General features: G+C 42.9%; 1 protein-coding gene across 3 annotated transcripts in view; it reads left to right on the top strand.

Annotated features, from left to right (window-relative positions):
* Positions 1 to 27,126, top strand: part of KLHL18 (kelch like family member 18) — a 54,875-nt gene that overhangs the window by 1,897 nt on the left and 25,852 nt on the right. The window contains exon 2 of one of the 3 annotated variants that reach the window (XM_027038574.2): positions 4,592 to 4,696. The exons of the other annotated variants lie outside the window; for them this stretch is intronic. The gene's annotated coding sequence lies outside the window, so the exon portion shown is untranslated. The remainder of the gene's footprint in view (positions 1 to 4,591; positions 4,697 to 27,126) is intronic. 3 annotated transcript variants of the gene reach the window in all.

Genomic DNA, 27,126 nt, shown 5'->3' with positions numbered 1-27,126 from the left:
ATAATTACCAGAGGTAGTTCCAACCCAGAGTGTCAGTCTAAATTGCTGTGTTAGTTTCGAGCATCCGGCACATAAGGATAAAGTATAAAGGCACAGAGTAGAACTGAACAGGACCTAGAGAGTGTTTGCTTCATTGGTTTTCTAACTCTTCTGTACAGCCTGAGGAGTAGCTCAGTGGCAATGTGAGGTCGGAGGCCAGGGAGAGGTCATACAAACCAGGCTCTCTCTCATTTCTCTCCCCTTCACTAAAGCTGCCCTGTGAAATCTGTTTTGGTTTCTCTCTCTCTCTCTCTCTCTCTGTCCCTCAAGATAGAGTCTTTCCTGAAACTTCTGATGTTTCCTGACTATCTTCCAAATAAATTGGGTACTGAAAAGCTGGTTGGAAGCATTTTGGTGTGGGATGGGTTTATTGACTAGTGGTCCTCCTTATAGGGCAGTGCTTCTCAATCTTTAGCAGGTATTATAATCACTTGGTGGCCTGTTCACACACTGGTTGTTGGACCTCACCCCAGAATTTTTTATTCAATTCGTCTGGCATGGGCCCAAGGATTTACATTTCTGACAAATTCTCCAGTGATGCTACTGCTGGCCTGGAGCTGCATTCTGAGAGCCAAAACTGTAGAGTGATGGACCTGACCTTTTCAATGCGATGTGTTCAGAGTCCATGGATCTTCATTCAGGCTTCTGCCTGAGTGGAATAACCTTGGCTGTTACCATTCGAGGAGCCTTGTGATGGGAGGGGACTGGGGGCTCTTGCTTCTGTGTGCAGATTTTCACTTAGTCCCCTGAATGGTGCCACTTCCTTGTCTTCAGTGGTTCCCTGGCTGCCCAAGTTTGGAGTCTAGTTCGTCCTGTCCAGATTATAAACCTCCAGCGTTTATCCAGCAACGGAACAGTTGCTTGCCTAGTGGAGGGGAGCAGTACTGTCTGATTGTGGCCTCCCTTATCCCCACACCTTCAGAGGAAGCCTGAGTCTCCAACAGTTGAGTTTTGGAGGGGGCTCTGCAGGGACTTGCCATCTGTAGCACTCAGTATTCTCCATCTAAATCAGCTACTACTCATCTTCCAAAATTTGGTGATGCTTTTAATATCCTCTTTCTTTCAGCTTCTTTTTCCTTGGGAGCTTTGCTGTTTCTTGATTGTCAGTCTGAGAGGTAGTATATAGTACAGACTCAAGCCAGACTGCCTGGGTTTGAACCCTGGCTCTGCCAGTTATTAGCTGTGACAACTTGGGCAAGTTCCTTAAACACTGGTGACTTAGTTCCTTCATCTTTAAAATGGGTGTCATCACCTACCTAGTAAGTGTGTTAGGGATTCCATTAGTTAATGCACTTAAAACAATCATGTAGTAAATGTTCAGTAAGCAGTAGATATTTATGAATAATAATTTGATGGCGCTTCTAGAAGGGAGGGGAAATAAATGGGTATGTTCAACCTGCCATTTTGAATTTGTTTTAGCTTCTGATGAATTCTGGATGATTTTATCTAAACATAACGTTCATTGCCTTAAAAGAGTTTGCAAACCACTGCTTTGCTTCAGTAGCCTGCATTTTACAGATGAGGACCCAAGCCCAGAAGAAGGGACTGGTCCAAGGTCACAGACTGAGTTAGGCGGAGCTAGGACTAGAGACTGGACTCCTGGTCTCTGTTCTCCTGGCCAAGTGTTCTTTCGTGCTCTCCTGTTGCCTCTTCTGTCACTGACAGTGGCAGAACTGATTCCAGCTGCTGATTCAAAGTGGATTAATCTACCTCAGGTCAACCCTCACTCATCCTTAACAACATGTCATCTTTTCTGTCCTCCCGAGTTTTAGTGAGAGTATGCAAGTTAGCGTTAGCAGGTATGATGCAGTCTGTAAGCTCACTGCCAACTCCTAAACCTTTCTTAGTTTTGTTTTTGGAAATATTTGAAATTTAAATTCCTTGGGCACTTGTTGGATAATTAAGAAGAGGCATAACAGAAAGGGCAATAATGCTGGATTTTTAAAACCATATTCTGTATCTATGTTGACTTGAACCTTTTTCTTAAAAACTGAAAATGATGAACCCTCTTCCCAGAAAAATGTGCATACAAAATTTTGCATTCAGTCATAGGCGCGATTCCCCTGAAGCCCATCTTTGGGTCATGGGTCATGAATCCAGCTGAGTGTTGTTCTCCTATTAGGAAAAACCCATGGTCCATCTACTTGACAAATCATTTTATCTTGAAGGTACGGAGGATAGCAGTGCAGGACTTCTCGGCAACGTATAGCAGAAGGCTTGGTCTGGGTAGAGGGGTTTGCGTCCGGTCAAGGCTCTTAGCCCCTCTTTCCAACAGCTGGTTTCGTGTCCTTTCCTCTGGGCCACCAGCTGCCCAGTGCTCAGGCCACATCTGTCAGGCTCACGTGCGTCCAGCGAGTTGAGCAGATTCAGTGAGTGCTCACCACGGGTTGTTATTCATAAGATCTAGACCCACCACTCCTTTTTCTTTATTTGTGAGGACAGAATGGGGTCACCAAACCTGAATATTACTCACTGATCCATCAGCTTAGGAGAACAGCTTCCCACACACACACACACACACACACACTCTCTCTCTCTCTCTCTCTCTCTCTCTCTCACACCCTGATTTGCAACCACTAATGAATGGTTCTCCAACAGTTTTCTGGCATCAGTCTTCTAGCATTTTCCCAAGGCCCTTGCTGAAGTTTTGAGCCCAGATCTGAGAATTTATCCTCTGGAAAGAAATGTCTTTTCCATGGGTAAAAGGCACAGTATTAGAATATTTCCTTTTGACCCACTAAACCCAAGTACGCAATATTCATTGAGACTGGCTTCAAAAGCCACACATTTGAGTGGAATCTTGCCTAAGTCTCTCTCACACTGATTTTGTGATGAAGGAGTATGTGGAGAAGGATATCAGGAAGTGAAGTAAGAACTTGTTGATACATGCCACTTTTATGTTGTGTGTGGTGTTGCACAGGTATAATTACAGAGCTGGAGGAATCCTATGAAAAGGAGCCATAGAGATCCTCTATCAAAGCCATTCATGTTACAGATTAAAAAACCCTGAGGCTTAGAGATATTAAGGGACTGCCCAAGGCACAAAGCTATATTCTCTGGGATCCAACATAGCTGTTTGTTGGTGGAAGGAATGCCTTTGCGTCCTCTATCAGATTACTCACCTGCCCTGCTGGTGTTATGCAGCAGAGCAGGGAACACCATCTGCAGTGTCATTTTTGAGCAGGGAGGACAGTGATGGGTATGCTGCCAGTCTTTTGGACGTATGGATTGTGAACTCTTTTGAATTTGAAATGACACTGTATTGGAAAACTTGAGCTTCTGAATATCGTTCATTCCTGGTGTTTTCTACTGACTTTTTCCAGGCGTCTGTGTTCATTTCCAGCCTCTCCTCTTTTTAGTGAACAGTTAGACCTCAGAGGAAGAGTGTGCTCCTTGAGAGCACGTGTGCACTTGGGATATGAATTCATATTCATCGAAAAGTCAGTTTTGCTCTTTCTTCCTCAAGTTAATGTGGTGGGTAATGCTGTTACCTTTGGACACCAGGCAGAGGATGAGAGAACTTGCTGCTGCCTGATGTAGGGAGGGAAAGGGAGTCGGAGGCATCCTGGAAAATCAGTTACCACCCAAGCAGTGTTCCTGGGGTTCACCCTGAGGCTTCTGGAGCTTGGCCAGCCGGCTGTGTGAATTTAAGAAGCTTATGTTGGGGATGCTTCTTAATGCAGGTGGTTCCTTTATTATTTTGTACATGAGACTCCATCGTTTGCCCCTTGGCCACACCTGGTTCAGCTTAGAGGCTGGTTGATGGAAAATGAGATCACATCTTTCTAAAGGTGTGTTCCTCGCCCCTTCTAAATTGCAAGCATGGCGTGTCCCTTCCTACTCTTGATTTGTTGCGTGTTGGCACTCCTGTTGCCTCCTTGGTGTAGAGCCAGCCAGTTTCCCCACAGTCAGTTTGGGGAGGCCCCTTCCGCACAAACCACTGACCACATCACCCGTTTCCAGCGGGGGAGAAGAGAATGAACCAAGATGTGTGAACCAGGAGTTGGCAAGCATTTTCTGTAAAGAGCCAGATAGTAAATATTTTAGGATTTGTAGGTCAAACAGTTTCAGTTGCAACTGCTCAACTCTGATGTTGTAGCACCAAAGCAGCTGTACAGAATACATAAACAAATGGGTATGGCTTTGTCCTGTTAAAACTTTATCTACCAAAAACAGGTGTAGGCCTAACCCATTGGCTGTGGCTGGCTGACCCCTGTTGTAGAGTGATATGGCCTTTGTAAAGTTAAAGGCTTTTGAAGTAGGCTCCACTTGCTTTATTGCCCCAGCATATACTTCTGTGGTTTCAACACAGTATCTAGCAGTGGGAAGCATCTCTTGTTAAAGAGTACAAATGAGCCCGAAGTGAAGCACTTTCTTTTTCCAGCTCACTGCAGGGGATCATGGGACTATCCTGGTTGGTGACTGAATAACTGACATAGGAGAAGTTACTGTTAAATTTTGCATCTCTAAAGTCTCGTTAGCTCTGCTGGAGCTTGAACCAGACTGTTTCTGAAGCATTAACTAAAGACACCATGCTCCCTTTCTGTCTCAGTTGAAGCTGAGGATGCTTAGCTGCTTGCAGAATGGCAGGCCAGAGGAGACCGTGATGGCTCCTGTGTTCCAGTGGACCTGACCGGCTGTGTTCAGGGCCGTGAAGGTAAGGGCCAGAGTTGGGGCTGCCTGCCGGCAGGCAAAGTAGACAATTCACATATGGCCCAATACATCTGGGCAGAGTGTGCTGCATATCTGATCGGAACACAAAAATGCTTTCCAAAAAACAAGCTCAAGAACAGATATTTTTATATATTTACGGCAGAATTATTCACAGTAGCTGAAAGATGGAAACCACCCAAGGGGCACCGACTGTTGAATGGATAAAATTTACTCCATTTTGTTGAAATATACACGATGGAATAATATTCCATACATACAATGGAATATTATGTAGCCTTAAAAATGGAAGAAACTGACACCTGCTACAATATGGATGAACCTTAAAGACTTTATTTATGCTGAGTGAAACTAGCCGTTCATAAAAGGACAAACACCATAAGATTCCACTTGAATGACATAACCAGAGTGCACAAAGGAAGTAGAGTGGGGGCTGCTTAGGATTGGGAGGAGGGGACAGAGTTTCAGTTTGGGAAGATGGAAAAGTTCTGGAGACAGATAGTGGGGCTGGTTGCACACCAATGTGAATGTCTTTCACGCCACTCAACTGGACACTTAAGAATGGTTAAAATGGTAAACTTTACGTTATGTGTATGTTACCACAATTTTTTAAAAAGCTAATAAGCTCAAGAAGACTTGTTACCAGGTGGGCACGTGAGACTGCTTGTAGTGCTGTGATTGTGGAGACACTAAAGATAGAATCTGGCTCTGTGTCCAGACCCACTGAGGAGAAACACAGATACTGAGGGGTGATCTCTCCTGTTCTTTTGCTTTGTAGTGTGCTGCCTCAGCTGTTAAGAGCCAGATTTTATTAGCTCAGCCCTGGAGCTGCACTTCAAATGGTCACTTAAAAGGAATCGATTTCTGAGAGATACATATTAAAGTGATGCACACGTGTCGTAAGCTTATTTTTCCTGTGCTGATTTGTAAAATCTAAATGTCCTGTAACCTTGACAGAGCTGTTCTGAGGACCAGCAAAACATACTGTGCTAACCTGTCTTCCCACTAAAGGTTTGTTGGCATAATCTGTAAATTACAGTGGCTTTCAAATCAGTATCTCTGTTTTGCTTATTTTGCTTCTAAATACTAGACCTGCGTTTCACCTGTCCTGTTGATCCTCATGCTAATTATGTCTCAAATGAAGGCTCTTTCCCTCCTAAACTATCTCTTCTTTTGTTCACTTTGTGTATGGATGGCACACTATCCATGTAGTCAGGTAGAATGGAAGCTCTGGAATTGGCTTTGGCTCATCCTCTCTCTCTTCTGTATATTTTATGGCATTTATCACAATAATAATGACATTACTTACAATATCATAACTCCGTGAGAGCAGGGACTGTGACTGAATTATTCACCGATGTGTCTATGTAATGTGTCTAGTAAGCCACTGTCCTAATTCAGGTCCTCTTCATCTTTTCCATAAACCCAGGATTTCTGGAGTAGTGTGTTGAGAGAATTCTTACAGACCCTTTAGTGAATGGTCCTTGTGCAGCTGCCGGATTGTTTCTCCCCAGGCTCTGGTCTGATCATTCGTTCTCCTGTTGTGAGTGACCTCCCATTCCATTCTCATTCAACAGTGTGCTCAGCAGATATGTCAGCGCCTTCCGCGTGCCAAGCACTGTTCCATGTGCTGAGCAAGCAACCCTAGGCAGGGTAGGCAGCGCCTCCGTGAGCATGAGCTCACGTTCTGGTGGGAGGTGGAGTGGCAGACAATAAACAGATAAATAGGTATAAAATGTCCCGTGGTGATAAGTGCTATGGAGAAAAATGAAGCCCGATAAAGGGGACTGAGGGTGTTGTTTTTGTCAGAGGGACCAGAACCAGCTTGCTGAGTAGAGGTCTGAATGAAATGAGGGAATGACCCATGAGCATATCTAAGGGAAAGTATTCTAGGCAGAGGGAATAGCAAGCACAGAATCCTGAGACAGGAGCATATTTGGTATTTGGGGACACACCAGGCAGCTGGTGTGATAGGAAGAGAGTGACCTGGGTGACAAGTGGAAGAACACAAGGTTGGAGAGGTAGATCCGCAGGCCCAACATAGTTCCTCGTGTGGCTCAGTGAATACTTGTTGAATGAATGAATGAATGAGTGAATGAAGCTAGACAGTAATTATTCGTTTATTGGTTTATGAGTTTAGAATCAGGGCAGGGTGTTTGGGGTACACATAAGAAACGTAGGGAGAGGGCAGGGACTGTGACTGAATTATTCACTGGTGAAGAGAGCACAGGATTTCACTTGGACTTTTCCCTTCTCCCATTCAGGAGACATGAGCTCTCTGGCCAGAGCTAGAGAGACCCATGTTGGCGTGTGTGTGTGTGTTTTTAATGTTTATTTATTTTAGAGAGAGAGAGAGAGCATGAGCAGGGGAGGGGCAGAGAGGGAGACATAGAATCTGAAGCAGGCTCCAGCTGTCAGCACAGAGCTGGATGTGGGACTCGAACCCATGAACCGTGAGATTGTGACCTGAGCCGAAGTCAGAGACTTAACTGACTGAGCCACCCAGGCGCCCCTGGCTTGTTCTTGAAGTAACTTCTCTTCACCACAGAGAACATCAGAAGTTAGAAACTTGTCAGGGGAACAGGAAGTAGAACTCTTGGTGGTTTAAAAGGTGCTCCTACCCATGTTCGGGAAAGCTTGTCTTTTCTCCCCCTGTCCATAGGCTGTACTTTTAAGTCAGCAGGACATCTGGGGAAAGCCACTGGCTGGTGGGAGTGCAGGAGCAGCGGGTGGTGGCTGGTTTTCGGTGGGATTAGAGGAAAGACTGCTGATTTAACTGCTTCTCTGATTATTCTAAGCTGCTCACAGAAATCTGCCACTGTGTCTGTGAGATGTAAGAGAAGCTTAAGCATGCCCTGTTGGTGCTGACCGCTACTCCTGGTTGACTTTTTTAGGGCCACCAGCGGCATCCTTGATATACACATTTCACCAGACCGGCCCTTCTCTGCCTTTCTCTCCTAGTCGTCTGTAGGCTCCTCCTGCCGACTGTGTCTTTGTGATCTGTGTTCTCCAACTTCCAAGCCTTTGCTCCCGCATTCTTCTGGCTTAGAGTATCGCTCACATCTGCCAGCATTCTTACCCGTGTGCAAGGCTCCTTTCATATTTTTTTTTCCCCAATTAAGGGGAGAGAAGTGGCCACACACTCCTTCCTCTGTTCTCCTAAGGCACGCTGCATTGTTTCTGTTCAGCATTGTCTTGTGGTCACAAGTTTGCACTCCTGCCTCCCTGCCAATCTGTGTTTTTGTGAGGCACAGGCCTGTGCACCTTCTCTCTTTTGCGCTGCCCTGTTGCAGGGGGGGTGGTGTGAAATCCCGTCTGTCTGGAGTCTTCTCATATCCCTCCAGGTGCAGTCAATCTCTCCTTCTTCTGTTGTACCTTATCCCCTTGTTACTGACAATATGGCCCTTGCACTGATAGCTTCCATGTCCCCTGAGAGCTCATTGGAAATGCACACTCTCTGCCCCCACCTCAGACCTGCTGAACCGGAATCTGGTGGTTCTTACATCCTGTGCACATGAAAATTTGAGAAGCATTGCCTTCACACTTCGCACCCCTTACCATACTGAACACAGTGTAGACGTGCTTGAGTGTTCACTCTTCCCATCCAGACGTTGAGCTCCTGTGGCCTGTGAAGCCTCTGTTATCCAACATAGTTCTTAGCATGTTTCAGGTGCTCAAAAGTGTTTGCTGTATTATCTGAAAGGGCCCCTGGTGTTATGTTTGAGATGCTCCTTCAGTCAACATATTAATGAAGTGCCTAACTGTGCATGGTGCTTTGCCAGTGCACGAGACACCCTGCTGTTGAGTGGGCATCAGCCCCTAACTTTGGCATTGAGAGATCGGTGGGTGAGATGGATACCCATAATTAATTATGAGACAAGGTGGAGTGTGGTAAATTCTGTAAGTGCCCAGCTGTTACCAGAGGCCTAAGGGAATGCCAAAGGAATGGCAGCTATTTCCAGTTCACAGGATTTGTGATAGTTTCATGGAGAGGATAGTGTCCGATTGGTGCCCTGCACGATGAATAGAACTTTGACAAACAGACTTTGTGGGAGGAGGCATTCCAGGCTGGGGAGAGCCTGTTCAAGGGCCTAGGCATGAAAGTGCACAGACAGGATGTTCCTTGAACAAGTAAGACGTAGAGGTGGAAGGTGTGATTGGGGAGGTGCGTGCGTGTACACTGAACTCCTGGAATTCTAGTGGTGAGGAGTCTGGACTGGTGAGGAACTGGAAAATCACATGCTATTGTTGCAGTTAGATGTTCAGTGGTTTCTAGGGACTCTGCCCTCCTGTCTCCCTCTCTCCCTCTCTCCCATTCTACCTTGCTGGACATGGTGGGAGGCAGAGGAGGGTTTAGAAGCAGTGGGACAGGCCTGAATATTGTAGCTGGCTCTTTACTGGCTCTTTACTGGCTCTTTATGGGACCATGGCCCACGTGTTTTTTTAGTCCTAGCTGGTCAGCCACTTCCTCCCTCACCCCCTTCCGGAGTCACTTAGCCAGTGGGGGCTCCCTATAGCTCATCAATAGAGGGTTTCACACAGTGAGCTTTAAGATGCCATCAAAACCCCAGACTGAACCCAGTGTGTTTTATTATGCTGCTGTCTGCTTCTCAACCCTGTGGGTTTGGGATACTAATCATTTTTCCCTTTGGTGGGATGGACTAGCATCCCTCAGCCCATGTTCTGGGCTGGGGGCAGGTCATCCAGCATTCAAAATGAAAGGACACACCCCCTACCTTCATTTCCTTACATGCCACCCTGTTAGAAATGCACCTGAACAAGGCAACCATTGTGTGGCTTGTTTATTTCTTCTAGGGTTGGGACTGCACTGTCAGCCTGGACACCAGGTCCTCCTCTGGTTGTCCCTAAGCTTTACCATCTTTTTGTTGAGCCTCTTACTTCAGCTAACTGAATTTCCAGATAAGGTTAGAGAGTAACCCACTGAACTTTTTTTTTTTTTTTTTTAAGGTTATTTTTGAGAGAGAGTGTGTGAGCAGGAGAGAGGCAGAGAGAGATGGGGACAGAGGATCTGAAGTGGGCTCTCCACTGACAGCCTGATGCGGGGCTCAAACTCACGAAATGTGAGATTATGACCTGAGCTGAAGTCAGACACTCAGCGGACTGAGCCACCCAGGGGCCCCTAGATAGTAACCCTCTTGATGCTTCAGTGCCTTCCTCCCACCAGCTCTGTCAGTCCTGAGCCAAAAGATCAAGGTTAAAAAGAAGAGATGGCACTCATCAGAAGTTTTGTTATTTGTTTGTATCTCAGATGAAAGACTGAGAGCTATCTCTTAGATGAAATGGGCTCTGGGATTCATTAAGTACACTTGGCAATGAGTTGCTGTGTTAAGTGCTAGGACATCATAGCCTTTCCTTTCTGTGGGAAGAACATTCGTTCCGGATGGGGAGACATTCATTAGAGACAATATAAAAATGCTACAAGTTATGCTGGAGGCTTGTACCAGGCACTACAGGATGGGGATGCCCACTGCCTGGGAGTCTCGGAAGCCCCATAGAAGAGGGAGCATTTGAGCTGGATCTTCATAGATGAGCAGTAATTCACCAGGCAGAAAAATATGGGATAAGGATCCCAGCAGAGGAAATAGGGTGATTTAGGGGAATTGCCAAGAGCTGAGAAGAAAGGCATGGTGGGGGATTTGGGGTAGATAGAGGCTAATTCAGGATTTGGATCTGACTTGTAGGCAATAGGGAGCCCAACAAAATGGGGACTGACATGACAGACTCCATTATATTTTGAGTTGATTCTTTCAGAAACTTTATTCATTCAACAAATACTGAGCGTTCATTGCCAGAACTAGTCCAGGAAACATACAAAGATTGCTCCCTTGGTAGACCTCGTGATTTAGTAAGATAGGTAAGTTACCTATGTCATGCCGCCACCATTTGCTCTTGTCAAGGTTGCCCGTGACCTCCACATACAGAATGACCTCCACAGTATAGAACTATTCTGTAACCACAAAGATTTCCCTTGTGCTGCCCCTTTATAGTCACACCCATCCCCCTCCCACCCTCCATCCCTGATCTCTGGCAGCCACTAATTTGTTCTGCTTCTCTCATTTCAAGAATGCTGTATGAATGGAATCATGAAGTACGTGACGTTTTGAGATTGACTTTTTCTACTCAGCATAATGCCTTTGAGGGCCATCCAGGTTGTTAAATGTACTGATAGTTTTTTACTTAATATTTCTGACTAGTATGCCGTGGTGTGGATGTACCATGTTTTGTTTAACCGTTTACTCATTGAAAGACATTTAGGTTCTTTCCAGTTTGGGGCTACAAATAAGGCTGCTATGAATATTCATTTACGGGATTTTGCATGAAGGTAGGTTTTCGTTTCTCTGGGATAAATGCCCAAAGAGTACAACTGCTGGGTCATCCAGTAAATTGAGTTTTAGTTTTTTTTTATTTAAAAAAAAAAATTTTTTTTAACGTTTTATTTATTTTTGAGACAGAGAGAGACAGAGCACGAACGGGGGAGGGGCAGAGAGAGAGGGAGACACAGAATTGGAAGCAGGCTCCAGGCTCTGAGCCATCAGCCCAGAGCCCGACGCGGGGCTCGAACTCACGGACCGCGAGATCGTGACCTGAGCCGAAGTTGGCCGCCCAACCGACTGAGCCACCCAGGCGCCCCTTCTTTATTTATTTATTTTTTTTTTAATTAACAGACATTGCCAAACTAGTTTCCAGAGTGGCTGTGCCATTTTACATTCATACTGGCATGTATGAATACCATGGTTAATTTTGGGGGTCAAGTTAACTAGACTATGGTGTCTAGTTGTTTGGCCAAACATCAGTCTGGATGTTGCAGTGAAGGTATTTTTTTGGATGTGGTTAGCATTTAAATTGGTAGACCTTGAGTAAAGCAGATTACCTTCCATAATGTGGGTGGGCCTCATAAAATTGTTGAAGGTCTCAGGAGCAAAAACTGAGGTTTCCTGAAGAAGAAACAATTCTTCGAGATTGTAACATAAAAACCTTGTCTGATTTTCCCACCTGGGGGCCTGCCCTGCTGATTTCACACTCTAGACTGCAACATCAAATCTGATCTGAATCTCCTTCCTGTCAGCCCACCATATAGATTTCAGACTTACCAGCCCCTGTAATTGTGTGAGCCAATTCCTTAAAATCAATCTCCCCTCCCTCTCCCACCTTCCCTCCTTTCTCTGGCTCCCTCCCCATAAGTACACACAACACTTCTGTTTATCTGGAGAACCCTGACTAATATAATGAGTGACCGAGTTCTGCATCTTCACCAGCAATTGGTGTTACCACTTTCTTTATAGTAGCCATTGTGTTAAATATATAGTGATATCTAATTGTGACTTTAATTTGCATTTCCCTAACGGGTGGTAGGGTTGAACATCCCATGTATTTATTTGCCAGCTGTATATCCTTTCTGATGAACTGTCTCTTCTTGTCTTTTGCCCATTTTCTCGTTGGATTATTTTTGTTAGACAACTGTTGTGCATTTAGTGTTCTTTATGCATTAGAGGTAGGAGTCCTTTGTCAGATGGACTCACATTTGGCAAATAGGTCAAAAATACACTGTTAAATAGCATCAAGTCCTATTATTAAATAGTATTATTTGCAAGTAATAATACAAATTTACAAGTGTAATTTGCAAATAATAATACTTTCATTTTTCTTTCAATCCCACACCTCTCAGAGTGAGAGGATTTCTACACTAGCCTGGTCTGCCTTTGTAATGAATCTGATAATTTGCCACATATTCAGTTCTGGGGAAACCTGTTCCTACCATACAGAAAACATACTCTTTGCTGATCCCCTGTCCTTGGATTCCTGCAGAGAAAGGACAAGATCCAAGATCTGAACTCTTAAGTGAGATCCTGCTGAATATCCCTATAAAGTATTTTAAGTTTATTTATTTATTTTGAGAGAGAGAGAGTGCATGCACATGCATCCAAGTGGGGAAGGGGCAGAGAGAGAGGGAAGACAGAATCCCAAGTGTCCAAGGCAGGCTCCACGATGTCAGCGGGAAGCCCAAAGTGGAGCTTGAAATCATGACTTGAGCGAAATCAAGAGTTGGACACTTATCCACTTAACCAACTGAGCCACCCAGGCACCCCTGAGTGTCTTTTTAATTTAAAAAATGCTTTTATTTCTTTTGTATCATTTAATTTTGAAAAAAAGATTTTCTTTCTTTTTTGAAAAACATATTTTTTAAAATGTTTATTCATTTTTGAGAGAGAGAGTGTGCAAGAGAGTGCACACAAGTGGGGAAGAGGGAGGAAGACAGAGAATCCAAAGCAGTCTCCTTTGAGGTCAGTGCACAGAGCCTGAAGTGGGGCTCGAGCCCATGAACCATGAGATCATGACCTGAGCTGCAGTTGGATGCTCAACTGACTAAGCCACCCAGGTGCCCCCCAAAAATATTTTCTTAAAGTCAATATAAGTCTCCCCATTTCATAGCAGATAAAGTTGGGGCCCAGGGAAATTGGGCCCGTATTTAATTTGCAAATAAAATTTATTTATATTGCAAGTTTGCAAATATTTCTCCCCATCTGTAGATTGTCTTTTCATTCCCCTAAGACGGTGTTTCGCGGCACAAAAGTTTTAAATTGTGATTTAGTCTAATTTATTAAATCTTTTCCTTATGGATTGTAGTTTTCAGTCTCCTATCTGATAACTCTTTACCAAGCCCTAGGTCCTGAAGAATTTCTCCTATGTTTTCATCTAAGTTTTATATTTTTAAGTTTTACATTTAAAAATCTATGATCTGGGGTGCCTGGGTGGCTCAGTCGATTAAACGTCCGACTCTTGGTCCCCACTCAGGTCAGGGTCTCCTGGTTTGTGGGTTCAAGCCCTGTGTTGGGCTCTGCACTGACGGTGCAGAGCCTACTTTGAATTCTCTCACCCTCTCTCTGCCCCTACCCCACTTGTGCTTGGTTGCTCTCTCAAAATAAATAAATAAACTTAAAAAAAATTAAAAATCTATGATCCATTTTGAGTTAATTTTTGTGTGTGCTGAGGTGTAAACTGAAGTTCTTTTCTTTGCCTGTGGATTTCCAATTGCTCAGCCCTATTTGCTGAAAAGACCTATCTTTCCTCCATTTGAGGTACAGATGTTTTCGTACCTTTGTCAGAATTCAGCGGTGGGGGATGCTCAGGTGGCTCAGTCGGTTAAGCGTCTGATTCTTGATCTCAGCTCAGGTCTTGATCTCAGGGTTGTGAGTTTAAGCCCTGCTTTGGGCTCCATGCTGGGCATGGAGCCTACTAAGAAAAAAAAAATCAGTTGGTCATACTTGGGTGAGGTTACTTCTGGGTTCCTAGTTCTCTTCCATTGGTCAAGGTCCCTATCCCTACACTACTTATTCTGGCTATATAGTAAATCTCGAAATGGAGAGAGTGATTCCTCCCACATTATCCTTTTATTATACTATTTTAATTATTATTATTATTTACATTTTAAACCATTTTTAAATGTATAATTCATTTGTCATTATGATGCCAGCAAGTTGGGTCCAGAGACCCAGAGGATGGATGGACTTTAAATGTAAGCCAGCAGGAGGTGAAAGCAGAGTTTATTGAAGGTATAGAGAGAGTGCAGGTACAGAGAATCCCGGAGACTCAGAAGGGAAAAGAGGGAGTCTCGTCTTTGCTCATGGTCTTGGGGTTTTTGTTGAAGACTGTGGTGTGGTGGATTACATGTCCACTCACGCATCCAGGAACTGGTTGGAACAAAGAGGAGGGCCCAGGTGTTATTCCCAGGAGCCATAGGGCCTGGGTGTCAAGATGTCCAGAGCTGTGGTGGTCTGAAATGTGCATACGAGGGCTTCCCAGCCATTCTCATCTGGTTCTTCCTTAGATGTTATCTATTCTAAAGAAATCATTATTAACTCCTTGTCCCTTACTTACAAGAGGACATACACTATTTGCTTTATAAGGCCTGAGTAAAGTGGGGTGGACGTTTAGGTCCTAGCAAGAATAGAAGTAGGAAAAGGAGTAAAGTGCAGATATTTATGGAATCCTTCAGTCTCCCTATCTCAATTAAATACACTTAAAATGTGTAACCATCACCCTCGCCCACTGTCTATTACAAACCTTTTTCATCACCCAAAACAGAACCCTATAACCCTTTGACCCTCCTTTTCTGTCTCTGATTTGCCTATTCTAGACCTCTCCTGTAAGTAGAATCATACAGTATTGACCTTTGTGTCAGGTTTATTTTGCTTAGTATAATGTTTTCAAGGTTCATCCACCTTGTAGTATGTATTCTAATTTAATTCCTTAAAAAAAAAAAAGACTTGGGGCACTTGGCTGGCTCAGGCAGTGGAGCATGCAGCTCTTGATCTTGGGGTCATAAGTTTAAGCCCCACATTGGGGGCAGCATTTACTTAAAATTTTTTTAAAAGGCTTTATTTTTTAGAGTAGTTTTAGGTTCACAGTAAAATTGAGCAGAAGGTATAGAAATTTCCCGTATACCCACTACCCCCACAGCACACACAGCACCCCTCACTATCAGTTTCTGCACCAGAGTGTGGTACACTTGTCATAATCAAACCCACACGAATACATCATGATCAGAGCTTATGGTGTACATCAAGGTCCCCTCTTAGTCGCGTATGTTCTGTGATTTTTGACATATATAATAACATGTAAGCACCATTATAGTATCACAAAGAATGGTTTCACTGCCCTAAAACCCCTCTGTGCTCTACCTTTCATCTCTCTCTCCCTACACCCACAGGCAACCACTGATCCTTTTATTGTCTCCATAGTTTGCCTTTTCCCGAGTGTTGCAATCCTGTAGTATGTAGCCTTTTCAGATTGGCTTCTTTCACTTAGCAATATAGGTTTTAAACTTCCTCTACATCCTTTCATGGCTTGATAGCTCATTTCTTTTTGCGCTGAATGGTATTCCATGTCTGGATGGATGGACCACAGCTTATTTATCCATTCAGCCTCTGAAGGATATCTTCAGGGTATCCTTTTAACTTTTGGTAATTATGAATGTGGCTGCTATAAACATTCACATGAAGGTTTTAGTGCGGACATAGGTTTTTAACTCCTTTGGGGAAATCTCAGGGAGTGTGATTTTAGATTGTATGATGAGAATATGTTTAGTTTTATAAGAAAATGCCAAATTAGGGGCACCTGGGTGGCTCAGTCGGTTAGCGTCCGACTGGGGCTCAGGTCATGATCTCGCAGTTCGTGGGTTTGAACCCTGCATCGGGTTCTGTGCTGATAGCTCGGAGCCTGGAGCCTGCTTCGGATTCTGTGTCTCCTTCTCTCTCTGTTCCTGCTCACGCTCTGTCTCTCTCTCCCTCTCTCAAAAATAAATAAAGATTTAAAAAAATTTTCTTTTTAAAGAAAATGCCAAATTGTCTTCCAAAGTGGCTATACCATTTTACATTCCCACCAGCATGAATGAGAGTTCCCGATGCTGCACATCTTTGTCACCATTTGGTGTTTTCAGTGTTTTGGATTTTGGCCATCATAATAGATGCACAGAGATACTTTTTTTTTAATTTACATTTCCTTGATGACATGGTATGGAACATCTTTTCATATGCGTATTTGCCATCTGTGTATCTTCTTGCTGAGATGTCTGTTAAAATCTTTTGCCTGTTTTTTAAATTCACTTGTTTGTTTTCTTATCGTTAGGTTTTAAGAGTTCTTTGTATGTTTTGAGGGGCTCCTGGGTGGCTCAGTCAGCTCAGGTCATTATCTCTTGGTTTGTGGGTTTGAGCCCCGCATCAGGCTGACAGCTCAGAGCCTGGAGCCTGCTTCAGATTCAGTCTCTCTCTCTCTCTCTCTCTCTCTCTCTCTCTCTCTCTCTCTCTGCCCCTCCCCTGCTCATACTCTGTCTCTCAAAAATAAATAAATGTTCTTTATTTATTTATTATATATTTATATTTATATATTTATATATTATATATTTATATATTATATTATAATTATATATTATATAATATATATAATATATATATTATATAATATATTATATTATAATTAAAAAAAGTTCTTTGTGTGTTTTGATTAACAGCCCTTTATCAGTTAGGTCCTTTGCAAATATTTGCTCCCCATTTATGGCTTATCTTCTCATTCTCTTGATTCATTCCTTTTTAAGGCTAACTAATATTCCATTGTATGTATATATACCACATTTTGTATACCCATTCATCTATTGATGGAGACCTGGGTGGGCTGTTTCCACCTTTTGGCTATTGTCAATAATGCTGCTGTGAATTTATGGGCATACAAATATCTCTTTGAGACTATGCTTTCGATCCTTTTGGGTATATACCTAGGAGTGGAATTGCTGTGTCATATTATTATTCTATGTTTAACTTTCTGAAGAACCTCCAAACTTTTCCACCATTTTATATTTGCACCAGCAGTACAAGCAGTGCACAAGGCTTCTAGTTTCTCCACATCTTCACCAGCACTTGTTTTGTTTTTTTGTTTTGTTTTGTTTTGGTAATAGCTCTCATTGTGGGTGTAAAGTGGTATCTTATCGTAGTTTTGATTTGCATTTCCCTGATGACTAATAATTTTAAACATTTTTTCATGTGCATATTGACCATTTGCGTGCACTTTATTACTCGAAATTGGTTCAGATATTTTAGTTCTTTTTCCCATCATATGAATTTTGGAAGAATCTTGTCTGTATCTATAAAAATAATCTCGCTGTGGTTAGGAATTGCATCAGATCCACACATCAGTTGGGGAGAGAAATGACCTCTCTTTACTGTGTTGAGTGTTGTAATCCCTTAAGACCTGACTGGTGAGCAGAATGGGGGCCTTGAGGCACGACAAGGGCCCAGTCAGAGCTAAAGCCACCCATCTACTAAAGCCGGGAAAGAAGGTCCAGGTCCGCCTTTTCTGATCTTCCCCAGGGCTTTCTCTGGATCACGGTGCTCAGAGCTCTGCTCTTAATAGCAGAACTATCCTTAGCAAGACCAACCATTTATTGGCTCATGTAATCCAACTGGAGAAAAGACAATATTGATGATGTGCCGGGGACTGAAATGCTGTCAAGATACCTTCCCTGCATGTTCAATGCGCTCCTCCCGCTGCAGACTGGTTTTTCATACATGGAGGGTGGTGGAGCATCTGATGGGCCCTTGTTATCCTGGGGGGGGGGGATTGTCCCTCTTTCTCATTTGAAAAGTCCTGAGGAAGGGCCTCATTGTTAGGGTTTAAATCATATGTTATATAGTGTGGTTGGAATGAATATGGAAGTTCCCAGAAGGTAAGGAGCACTAGACAAAGCTGACACAAGAGGGAGTCTATAGCTAGTCATGTTTTTGGAAGGTTTTTAGTGGCATGTGTTGAAGCCACAAGTGTTTTCTGTTAACCTTCAAGTAACCTAAAATAGTTTAGTAAGAGATCATCGTTATATTACAGATCATTGATAGCTAATATATGTTATTAGTATACATAGTTACCTAATTATATGGCTATTTAGTGACATATCTAGTTAAAGGTAAATAATAATAATAAACATATTGTCATTGCAGTAGTCCTCAAGTGTTACACTTATTTGCAGACTTACTGTACCTATTTATATATGTAAGAAAAATTTGAAGGACATGAGTAGAAAATCATGCCTCCTGCTCAATCTTTTTTTTTTTTTTTTTTTAATTTATTTTGAGAGAGAGAGAGAGAGAAAGAGAGCCCGGGAGGGGCAGAGAGAGAATCCCAAGCAGGCCCCATACTGTCAGCATGGAGCCTAACGAACCGTGAGATCATGACCTGAGCCGAAATCAAGAGTCTGAGGCTTAATCAACTGAGCCACCCAGGCGCCCCTCCTGCTCAATTTTTGATAGGCTTTTCTAAATTTAACCAAGAGAACCTGCTGTCCATTTTGACTATAACCTTCAGTGAAACTGCCATCTTTCTGAATGTGCAGTTGATTTATTTTCACGGGGAATTGTTTGTTGACTTTCTGAGTCGCTGTTGAGGATAGAGTTGGTATTTTAATACCAATGACTATTTACTGAGCTATGTGAGGGATGTAGGAGACCCTTTTTGCCCTCAAGGAGTCTGAAGTCTACTAAGGGGGTAAAAACAAAAATACAGTGCTTGTGACTGAGGCTTCATATCTCCAACATGAAATAGCCTTACTTGTCTAAAATCTGAAAGAGATTTTGTTTAGGGGTAGAGAGCTGGGTTGAGCTGACTTTGTGTTTGGCAGTTGCTGCATAAGATAGGGGTTTGGTTGATACCTGAGGTAGGAAAACAGATGCTTCAAGGCATCTCCGTTCAGTCCACCTCTTCCATTTCTGATGGACGAGGCTGCTTTATTGCTGAAACTGATTAGCATTTAAACTCCATGGGGGTGGGGGTTGGGGCAGAAAGAGAGAATAATTGTGTAACTATGATTAAGAAACTGAAGTTTAAAAAAAAATGACATTGGTGGTGAGTAGGCCTATAACAGGCCATTAATGGCTCAAGTGTGAATGCTTCTATATCGGGCTTAGCTCATTTCCTTTTTTAAAAGGAGCATTTTGTATAAGATACTGTTTATCTCAGTGTTGAATACACAAAGTGCAGACAGTTCATACTGGTTCAGTGAGTCTGTGAATACCAGCAAATCAGGTGTGATGTAAGGTGAGGGGGTTCTTAAGTTACAATCGGTATCTTCTCCTTTCTAGAGAATGTATTCACGTCCCTCTTCATAATATGTGTTCCCTGTGACTCTAAAGCAGAAATTAGCAAACTTTTTTTTTATTATTTTTTTATTTTTTTAATGTTTATTTATTTTTAAGAGAGAGAGAGAGAGGGACAGAGCACGAGCCAAGGGAGGGGCAGAGAGAGGGGGAGACACAGAATCTGAAGCAAGCTCTGGGCTCTGAGCTGACAGCACAGAGCCCGACATGGGACTCGAACTCACGAACTGTGAGATCATGACCTGAACTGAAGTCAGATGCTTAACCAACTGAGCCACCCAGGCATCCCTTGCAAACTTTTTCTATAAAGGTCCAAACAGTAAATATTTTTGGCTTTGTAGGCCAATGGTCACTGTCATAGCTACTCAACTTTGAGATTGTATGGACATGTCTGCGTTCCAATAAAACTGTATGTGGACACTGAAATTTGGATTTCATATAATTCTCACATGTCACATTAGTCTCCTTTTGATTCTCTCCCCCCCCCCCCCAAATATATAAAAATGTGAATGGGGCGCCTGGGTGGCTCAGTTGGCTGGGCATCCGACTTTGGCTCAGGTCATGATCTTGTGGTCCGTGAGTTTGAGCCCCGCGTTGGGCTCTGTGCTGACAGCTCGGAGCCTGGAGCCTGCTTCCGATTCTGTGTCTCCCTCTCTCTCTGCCCCTCCCCCACTCACGCTCTGTCTCTCTCTGTCAAAAATAAATAAACATTAAAAAAAAATTTTTTTTTTAATGTGAAAAACTACACTTAGCTCATGGGCCACACAAAAACAAGAGGCAGGCCAGATTTGGGCCCATAGACTATAGTTTGCTGACCCCTTCTCTAAAGATCTTAAAAATAACTTCTATTGGCTGGGAGCAAAGGACTCTGGATCTTGGTTTGAGCCCTACGTTTTGGGTGTAGAGGTTACTTAAAAATAAGATATTTATTAAAAAATGGGGCACCTGGGTGGCTTAGTTGGTGAAGCATCAACTTTGGCTCAGGTCTTGATCTCACTATTTGTGAGTTCAAGCCCCGCATCAGATTCTGTGTTGGCAGTGCGAAGCCTACTTGGGATTCTCTCTCTCTCCCTGTCTTTCTGCCCCACCCTGACTTGTGCGTTCTCTCTCTCTTTCTCTCTCTTTCTCTCAAAATAAATAAATAAATAAATAAATAAATAAATAAATAAATAAATAGTTAAGAAAACTTCTATACAGTCTTATATTTGAGGACATTTATTTAACAGTTATATTGCACTTAATATGTGCCATGCACTATTTTAAATGCCTTACAGAGATTAATTTAATCCTCACAATTAACCCCAGGAAAAAGGTACTGTTTAAATTTTTTTTTAATGTTTATTTGTTTTTGAGAGAGACAGAGTGTGAACAGGGGAGGGGCAGAGAGAGAGGGAGACACAGAATCCAAAGTAGGCTCCAGGCCCAGAGCCTGACGTGGGGCTTAACTCACGACCGCAAGATCATGACCTCAGCCAAGTTGGACGCTTAACTGACTGAGCCACCCAGGCACCCCAAGAAAGGTACTGTTTAATAACATTTTGCAGATGTGTGAATTGAGGCACAGAGAGGTTGAGTGACTAGCCCAGAGTCACACAGCTAGCAAATGGCAGAAACTGGATCTGAACCCAGGTATTCTAGCTCCAGAGCACTTGCTCTTATCTACAATGATATGCTATCTGTCTTAAAGGGTTTATAATTATTGATTTTCTAGCCTAAAGGAATTTTAGAGATTAATGCATCCCTACTACATTTCCATTTTGTAGACACAGTCTCACGCACCAGCTTCCTGCATAGCCTTTATGATTCAAATTTGTGCCTCAGTAAAATCATGGATTACTACTTATGCACTTTCAGCGTCTCTTGTGACTGCCTAAAAGCTTAGTCTTAAATCCCACTTATCCCAAGGGTAATCTGTCTGCACAGGCTGGGCACTTAACTGTTCCCTTAGTGTTTTATTTATGTTCCTTGTGAGATGTTTGAAGGTAGGAGCAAAAGTATCAAAATGCTTTCCATCAAAGGGAAATCTATTCTGGGCATATCTTTTGCTTTCTTTGGGAACACCTGTCTCAGATTACTCCCAACTCAGATTTTGCCCTGCTGCTTTTCCTGCTTGAATAAGCAGCTGGTTGAATCTTGAGCCCCACCTGTCTGTTGATAGGAAACAGAATTTGTGGTGTCATGCTACACTATCCTTGTTGATCTAAAGATACCACCAAAGCAGGGCTGTGAATGGAAAATTTCCCAGTCTTTCCAAGGAAAAAAATGGAAGCTAGGTGTGAGTGTGTGTGTGTGTGTGTGTGTGTGTTAAAGCAAGTCAAAATTTAGGTAAATGATGAGGTGCTCAGGTCTTCTGGTTCTTTTTGCTTATAGTCTCAGATTCTACTAACCTCTGGTGAAGAGGTTCCTGTGCCACAGGGACTCAGCAGAGTTATTGCCAGGGGCTCTCATATCCAAATGTGCACCAGTCTGTCAGCCAGATAAATGATACGTTCAAGAGGTGGGCGTAATTACTTTTCAAACATATGTAGGTACCATCATGAGCAAAAAGCAAAGCTTTGCTGAATTCGTGTTAGATGGCTGTTATTAATACAGTTACTACCTATTGAGACACCCGATCCAGTTAGAGCCCCTTATTTACAGATGAAGAAACTGAGGCTCAGGGGTGAAGGGAAGAGATTTGCCTTGGTCACACAGAAAGAGAACAGCTGGCCTGGAAGTTGGCACGGTTTGTATGTACCATATGGCTTGTGCTGTCTCCCTTGGAATGATCAGATAAAGCGATTGGTAAATATTTTGACCTTTAATACTGCGCTGTACTTTCTAATAGAGTGGTTGATCACAGTAACATTTACCAGTATTTATAGTGCTTCTCTTGAGAATTTTAATGTGTTTTTTTTGGTGGTTTTTTTTTTATTTGTTTGTTTTTACTGTATTCCTTGCTATACCAGCATTAAGTAGTAATCCTACCTGGAAATGCAGTCCAACCTAGAAGCAAAACATAGGAGGATTGGGCAGCTTGCTTATATCTGTAGTAGAGCTGGCTCTAAAACTCAAGGTTTAATCTCTATGAATCAGACTGAACTTGTGAGGATTTTAGTTATTTATCTTAGCCTTCTATGGCTGTTACTCTCAGCTGGGTGTAAAAACAAACTTTTGTTAAATCTCTGCTAAGTGCCTGGCAGTGTGCTAGGGTATTTTCACATGTATTACCTATCAGTTGATTTAATAAGACCAATGTTGCAATTCTGAGGCTCTGCTCAGAAAAAGCTAAATAGCTTCAATCTGCTCCAGAGCCCATCCATCTAGTCATTGATTTATTCATCTATTTACTGTTGTGGAGCACCAACATCAGGTTTGCAAATATGCCCTTGAGTCATGTCCCATTGGTGGCCAAGCTGGGACAAATCAGCACAGATCCATTCCTCCAACAAGACTCAGGATTGGCAGTAACATCCGCATGATATGCACAGGGCAACACTTTTTTCCCACTAGAACTTCAGGAATTTGGAGTGACCCTGCTGATTTGGTCGAATGACGTTCGCAGCATCTTTCTATTTGTACATCTTTCTATTTGATCTTCTTAAAAACTCTTGAGAAGTCAGATGAATAGGGACGATCTCATAAGTTGAGAAGCCAAACATGGAGGAGGCCTATATGAGGTGACCTTGCTAGCACGGGCTGGGCCTTCTAGCTTGCACGTTTGTGTCACATGGCCATGTGTTATGGTTACATGGCATCATGAGCCACCGCTGCCCCCATGCTCTTCTCTTCCTTCAGGCGGCTCCTTGCTTCTCTTCTTTTCTTTTCCTTCCTGTACTTTCCTTCCGTTGCCTTGCAGATGCGTCCCCAGTAGGTAGGCTTTGACTGTCAGAGTTCCACAAGGCTTCTTATACCCTCTTTGCACTCTAAGCTCTCTCCCTCGGTGACCTCTTCTTGTCTCTACACTGACAACTCCAAAAAGTGTCATTTGAGCCTAGACTCCATCTCTCTGTGTTCCAGATGTAGCCATCCACTTACTACACAGTATCTGTTCGGATGCCTCCCAGGCACTCAGTGGCATCTTGTCCCAAACTTGACTCCATCTTCTACCCCTAACATAGCCCTTCTGTGTCATTTCTCATCTAAGTGAATGGCAACTCCCAGTTCATGCTCTGCCTGCAGAGAATGGCTCCATGGCCTTAGAGACCCTTCCTTGTACTGTTTCCTGGTTTCCTAACACTCTTAAAGTAAAATGTAGAATTTCTGAGTGCCCTATCTACTTTTCCAGCTTCACATCACATCACTTTCCTTTTCATATCTGTACTTGCATCATGGAGGCCACTTTGATTTTTAACAACTATCGACAGAATAGTGTGTTCATGATTTTTAAAACCAAGTATAGAGGAGTTGCAACACATGTGGATTTATGTTACCCTTACCTTCTTCCCCTTCATTTAATCCCATTAGCTCTTAATTTTCCCAACAAAGCTATTAACAGACATTATAAGTTACAGGGGCTTCATAATTAAAAAAAAAAAAAACAAAAAAAACATACAGAGGAACTCTATAGGTGAGCTTCAGTCTCTTCAGATCCTACTGTGCAGAGCCCCTGCTTAGAAAGAGGTTCTGTTTCCACTCTTTGTAGAAGCCAGATGGCCTGAGTGCCGAGTCTTTGCTGCAGTTTTAGTGGAAGTTGTTTGGGATTTCAGTTGGAATTGGTGTTTTTTTCTCAGAAGCACACTTAGGTACCTAGGGAGTCCTGGGATTGCCCCTAATTTGCTTTGTAGATGCTAGTCATCGCATACCATTCCAGAGCAGTTAAGTGGCTGGTGTTGATCCATGCGCTTACTAAGGAGTAGTGTGAGCACAGGCACTAGGTGTGTGCTGTGTGCACAGAGACCTGATATCCTGATCCAACCCAGGCAGCTCCATATGTGGTCATGCATTTAACTCTTTCAGTTCAGAGTGTTTCATTATACCACATATTTACTTTTTTCCTTCTGCCCTAGCTTGGACTTGGAACCTAGCTCTTTCCAATACTTTAAATTAATGGTCTGATTCCGTTCTAGTGGTGCCACCAAAGCACCCTTGCTTTATTCCTTTTTTTTTTTTTTCAAATGAACTTTTTATTTTGAGATAATTGTAGATTTGTATGCAGTTATTTGAAATAACAACAGTGCAGGGCGCCTGGGTGGCTCATTCGGTTGAGCGTCCAACTCTTGATTTCGGCTCAGGTCATGATCCCAGGGTCATGGGATGGAGCCCCACATGAAACTCCATACTGAGCGTGGTACCTGCTTAAGATTCTCTCTCTCTCTCTCTCTCTCTCTCTCTCTCTCCCCCTCCCTCCCTCCCTCCCTCCCCCCTCCCTCGCTCCCTCTCCCCCACTCTCCCCCCCTCCTTGTGTCCCCTCCCCCATGCATGCTGTCTCTCTCTAAAATAAAAATAAGTAAAAAGAGGAAATAATAACAAGGAGATCCTGTTTACCCTTTACCCAGTTTCCCCCATGGTAATCTTACAAAACTTCAGTACAACATCACAACTAAGATTTTGACATTGATGTAATTCAACACTCTTACTCAGATTCCCCCAGCTTTACTTTTATTCACTGGTATGTATATGTGTGTTTAGTTCTATCTAATTTTTTTTATCATGTGTAAGTTTTTTTATTATTTCAAAAATTTCCCACATGGCTGAGAACTTGAGCTGGGAAGAGGTGTTTATTTACTAGGTCCCTCTCAAACTCCACTAGTAAACAGCTCAAGCATAATTCCTTCTCTTTTACATAATAGCTACTTAATTTTCAGGCAAGTTATTTAACTTCTAAATCTTCATTTCCTCTTTTACAAAAGGGAATTCACAGTAGCTACTTAATGCACAGGTTGCTATGAGGGCCAAAATGAGAAAATAATGCATAATGGGTACTTAACAAAAAGGAATTCAGTAAATGATCATCTCTCTCTATCTCTGTGTCTCTTTCTTTTCCTTTTTTTTTTTTTTTTTTTTTAAAGAAAGTGTGCGCAAGCTGCAGAGAGAAGCAGAGGGAGAGAGAGAGAGAATCTTAAGCAGGCTCACACTCAGCACACAGCCCTGAGGGGGCTTGATCCCATGGCCGTGGAATCATGACCTGAGCCAAAATCAAGAGTTGGTCATTCAGCCGACTGAACTACCCAGACAGGCACCCCTGATCATCTCATTTTTTAAGTGATTTTTTAAAACTGAGATTATAAATGAGAGTATTTGGGTTTTTTAAAGCTTTTCACAAAAATGTGGTATCTTAGGATTATAGAATTGGAAGATCCCTTAATAGGTTTGGGACTGGTGAAGAACCGCCCTAAACATTCTTAGGTGATAGGACCTTATTCTTTGTAATAAACTAAAATCTGCCTCCCTGTCATTTCTGGATCTGCCCTCGTCCATGTGATGGCCCTTCTAGGGTTTGAGGACAGCTGCTGTGTCCCCCCTCCCGAATTATCTTTTACAAATGGGCTATCCTTTAGCCATTCCTCTTAAGATGTAGCTTCCAGACCTTCTCCCAGCTTGGTCTCCCTCTTCTGGATAAAGACAAATTTGTTGTCCCCTTTAACAAAATACAGAGTTCAGTTGTAATCTGGCTAATGTATCCCAAGATAGGCCTGCCTTCTCTTTACCTGAGCTTTTTGGGGAAACCAGGTCACCTAATTTATGCATGTACCGTTTATTCTTTTGTCTTCTGTCTACTTCCCGGATGAAAAATAGATGCATGGCAGTTTAACACAGCTAATTGAACACACATTTTAACCCCCGTGCTCTGCTGTAATCCCATTAAAATGATAGTAAGAGGGAGAAGAGGTATCAGTAGATGAGAGGTCAATGGAATGTTGACACCAGAAAGTAGGAAGTGTGGTGAGCTTTGAGGGCCAGAGGAACTGAAAGTGCCTGCCGGGGGAGAGACTAAGAAGAAAGAGGATTTGTAATGCAGAACCCTGGAATAGTTCCAGAATTGGAGAAACAAAATACTGAAAACAGGAAGATTAGTTGAAAGTCTGTGTGAAAAGCAATTAGTTGCCTACAACTCCTCCCCCACTCTCCCAGGAGACCAGAATTTCAGTCTTACATATTGAACCAGAGGCATACCAAGGATAGAAGGGGGGATGGAATATGGTGCAAAACTGAAAATAAAGGCTTTAAGGCAGAGGTCTAAATAGTGAATGGTAGGACCATCACCTCTCTAACCTACTTTTCAGAATATCTGCAGGCAGGCACTCCCATCCAAGAGATTGGAAGATCCAGCTCTGATAAAGTTTGCCACAGAGAAAAATTCCAAAGATACTATTTTTAGGGGTCCTCAGAATGGCAGGGTCTTGCTTGGTCACCATTGTGACGTCCACAAGTTGATAAGCCTAGTTCTCCCACACAGAACTTTCAAACAGTTTCTAAAAATATCAGCAGTTAGGGGTGCCTGGTTGGCTCAGTCGGTTGAGCATCTGACTTCGGTTCAGGTTATGATCTCACGGTTCATGGGTTTGAGCCCCATGTCAGGCTCTGTGCTGACAGCTCAGAGCCTGGAGCCTGCTTCAGATTCTGTGTCTCCCTCTCTCTCTCTCTGCCCCTCCCTTGCTCACACTCTGTCTCTCTCTCAAAATTTAAACATTAAAAAAAATTTTTTTTTAAAGTATCAGCAGATAGCCACTGTCATGAGGCATTTAAAGCAAGCCTCTAACATAAAAGACAGAGACCAAAACAAATGGGGGAGAAAAGAACTCAGAGGAATAACAGTAAAAGGGAGGAAGAGGAGAAA

The sequence above is a fragment of the Acinonyx jubatus genome, chromosome A2 (genome assembly GCF_027475565.1).
Source record: "Acinonyx jubatus isolate Ajub_Pintada_27869175 chromosome A2, VMU_Ajub_asm_v1.0, whole genome shotgun sequence".
NCBI classification, from domain to species: Eukaryota; Metazoa; Chordata; class Mammalia; order Carnivora; family Felidae; genus Acinonyx; species Acinonyx jubatus.
Note: the sequence above shows the minus strand (reverse complement) of the source record. Positions and strands in the feature narration are given on the sequence as shown.